This window comes from Pygoscelis adeliae, unplaced genomic scaffold, assembly GCF_000699105.1.
Source record: "Pygoscelis adeliae isolate BGI_AS28 unplaced genomic scaffold, ASM69910v1 Scaffold14, whole genome shotgun sequence".
Taxonomy (NCBI): domain Eukaryota; kingdom Metazoa; phylum Chordata; class Aves; order Sphenisciformes; family Spheniscidae; genus Pygoscelis; species Pygoscelis adeliae.
In genome coordinates, this window is record NW_008825109.1 from 6904121 (window position 1) to 6908104 (window position 3984).

Here is a 3984-nt window from a genome sequence, read left to right on the forward strand (position 1 = left end):
AGTTTGGCCATGTCAAGAGGAATTTGACCAGGAAGATGACCTCAGAAACTCAGACGATCCAGGAAATAGCAATGGACATCTGATAACAGCAAAACGCCTGCTCTGTAGCACTGTTGAATTAATTGTTTTGCTCCCACTAGTCCTCTTGGAACTGCTCACAAACCCATGCTATGCAATGGCCTGCTCTCATTTTTAAATACTAGGATTATAGCTTGTGGTGAAACACTTGCAATAGTAACTGATATCTCTACTTCTTGCTGACATTGAAAAGATAGCATTTGTTTAATAATGTGTTGATATGTCTGAAGAATCCTTTTTTTAAAATAAAATTTGTATTATACGTTCTACATAACCTTTATTTTCTTGGAAGTTTAAGAGGTGGATTAAAGCACCTTCAATTCACTATTGCTTTAAAATGGTTGATTTGATAATGCCAGATAGTATTTAAATCTCCTTGTCTATTCCATCACTGTCAGTCTTTTCTTATTTCAAGCAGCCCAATGGCATCCTCTGCTTTATCTGGAATGATTACGGAGGGATTATGAATGCAAAAAATGTCCTTGATAAAATACTCTTTTGTATTAGTATCTCTTTGTTCATTGAACAAAAAATGGTTTTGGTCTATCAGTCTGCAAGTTTCTAATAATCATTCAATGTGATCTCATCTTTGCTTATCCTTAATGAATCTGGTTTAATCATGGTTTCTATAATCTGAGAATGTGGTTTAAATCAGGCTAGAGAAATTCCAGCCTAGCCAATTGGTTCACATGAACCCTTTCTCTTGCAATCCAACAATAGCATGGCCAGGTGAGATGGCTGTATATAAGGTTGTTCATACTAAAATCTCCTGTTCCAAAGTAGCTTGCCTTGTCTTTGGACAGAGAGATTAATTAGATGACCTTTTCAAGATATCTTTCAGGCTTTTCCCAGTAGTTATCATAAATCTCAATAAATTGCTGATTTTTTCCCCAACATAACAACATTAAAACCATTCAAGGACCAAGTTTTACTTAGAATACCTTAAAATGCAGTTGGAAAACAAATAGGTTTCTAGAATTTTGCCAGGCTTTGTACTGAATACTCCCTCGAGGTTTTCTTGGTTAGCCCAGAGCTCAGCAACAGAGAAAACAACAAGCGGTAAGTTGATAATTATTGGTAGTGAAAGCACAGAGGAGGAAACAAGGATGATCAAAATTATGGAGAAGCTTCTATAGAGGAAATAACACAGAAGAGGACTCTGCAGCTTGGGAAAAGGATGGCCAAGGGAGAATATAATACAGTTCTATAAAATCATAAGTGGCAAAGATGAGATAAATAGAGAAAAAATATTTGCTGTCTTTTTGAAGAAAATTGAAATGAAATCAGAAGGTGAATATTTCAAGATAGATAGAAGAAGTGGTTGTTCACACAGCAATGGTAAAGCTGTAAAACTACTCTGTGCAAGAGAATGTGGAACACAAGTTGCAGAGGTTTACACTGAGTAAAAAAAGGTAGGACAAATGCAGGGAAGAAAAAGTTACACAGGACTATTAAATAAATACAATAAAAAATGCCCAACCTTTGACTCAGGAAATCTCTGATCTATAATTTTTGGATGTGGGAAGAATATATACAGGAGGTACCACTATTTGCTTGTCCTCTCTTTTGCTCTTTCCTAGGCACTCACCATTAGTCATTGCCAGGGACAAGAAACTGGGCTAGAGGAATATTTAGTCATACTCAGTAGAGCTTCTTTTGTGTTACTCCTTTACAAGCTTCACATTGCTTTAGCAAGCTTGCTATTTCTAGAGTTTTATTCCCATTTCTTAAAGGATTGATGTATAGAATTTTTCTTCAAAAAAAGCTGCAAAAGTAGCATATACTGCATTAGAGATTGTAAATAACCCTTATCAGTTGGTTTTGTATGTAAAATAAAAGATAGTTTCTGAGTAATTTTAAACTTTAGTGCCAATAAATTACAAGTTTAATTTCCTTTTTCAGAAAATGTTTTGTATGCTAAGGGTTGTTCTAATGTTTTTTGTCATCATATGCTGTTTCCCTCTAGTATTAGTGAATTCTCAATATACTGTTTTGCATCAGCATTCTTGTGAACCATTTAGTCATTTTTTATCTTTTGTCCTAGTTTTAACTTTTCTTCAGCTCTGTTTATCAGCTGACTGTCAAAGACTGTTTTACGACATTCTTTACAAGACCTTTCTCTATGCTGTCCTTTCGACTTATTTGAAAACCATGTCCTCTAATTTTTGCAAGTGAATCTCAGTCTTGGAGAAGATTTAGTTTCTTAAACACTTCCACTGGGATGCGATCCAACCATGCCAAAATAGCAGAATCTTTACCACTTCATTAACAAAGTTGAAAGTTAGTCTGGAATAAATGTATAGTGTGGCTAAATTACACAGTCTTATTCCTCTAGTAGAAACTATTGATCGAACTGTGAAAATAAAAAGGTTAAATTCTTCATTATCTATTAACTCTTTATTTCCTTTCTTTTTATAATGAAATGATATACAACTGAAGTCTAGACATAATTTGCTTTCCCAGGGTATTGCAATAATTCAAGGAAACACCTAATGTAAGAGTTTATTTTTAATTGGGAGTGTACTTTATTGTTACTAATAACTGAAAAATGTCCCTATTAATAAGACCAACTATATCTTCTTTTTCTTAAACAGATATTTGCTTTCAAAAATATACATTTGACAGATGTTTCTTAGTATTTTTTCTAAAGTGATAAATGTCTGCTGAAAGGGGGTCTCTTTCACACCCCTTGAAAAATAGTAAAATAATTTAAGTAAAGATATTTTAGTGTTTCCAGTGTTTTCTTCCCTTTAATAGTGCTAATTAGATGCTGCTCCTTTAAAAGAAAGAGATACATTCAAATTATCAAAAAACCTGGCAAGTTTAGTGGTTCTTTGGTTGTTTGATAGGATTAGGCCTTATTGGCAAAGGGGTTTTTTTTGTATGTACATATGGAGTATGCCTGAATATGGCTTGACTGTAAACTTTATATACTGATTCCTCACTGTGTGCCAGTCCCTGCCTTTCCTGCAGCCTTTTCAAGTGAAAAAAAAAAGAAGAAAAGAAGAAAAGATCTAAATCAGCTCTAAATGGCTGCAGATTGCTGAACTATAACTTTCCAGACAATACACCTGGATATGTGAACTATTTCTTTTGCAGTCTAGAAAAGGCACATTTCCCACCTATTGTGTTATCTGTGTTAGGGACGAATTACCTCCAGGTTCTGATGTTACCCACCCAGGATGTGCTGGGTACTTTGTCCTCTCTCTTTTCTCTGCTCTCATCCCAGAGGGCACACTGATTCTTTCTTTTTAGCCTTTAGTTTCTGTTTTAACATACAGAAACTCATTCTGTCCAAGTTTAAACAAGCTGTAAGGATGCATGAAGTCACAGTTAGTATGCAATCAGTAGTGCTTGACAGTCACTCAAAACCTGTAACGTTTTGGGAAGAGCAAACGCAGTTACTGCAGCACTACCATGCCACTATTAAATCAAACTTCCTACAGGCTTCTCCACAGCTTTACCCTAATTTTGACTCAAGTGTTTGACATGTGACATGACATTCATAGTGTCTATCTCTTGCTGTCTAGACACTGGATGTTTAATGTAAGCTGGTTGTCTAGGTCCTGTTTGCAGGAGATATCTTCTTAGTGGGATTCATCCCAACTGTGTTATGTATTATCTTAAAAGGGGGTGAATTTCCTCTGTCGTTTCTCCGTCCTTTGAAATACAGAAACACCCAAGAAAACTGCAGGTAAGTGACAAAACAAGGCTTTATATTGCCCCATTGTAGTGACCCTGACCAGAAGACCGTTGCATATAGAGCAGTTCGTGGTCCACACAGCACTTAACCTGAGCACACCTGGGCCTGTGCTGTGCCGTGCTGCATGTACAGTGTGGCTTTCAGGCCTGTGCTGGGCTGCACAAATCCCTTGGCCGTGGAATAAACTCAACCAGCTTACCCTA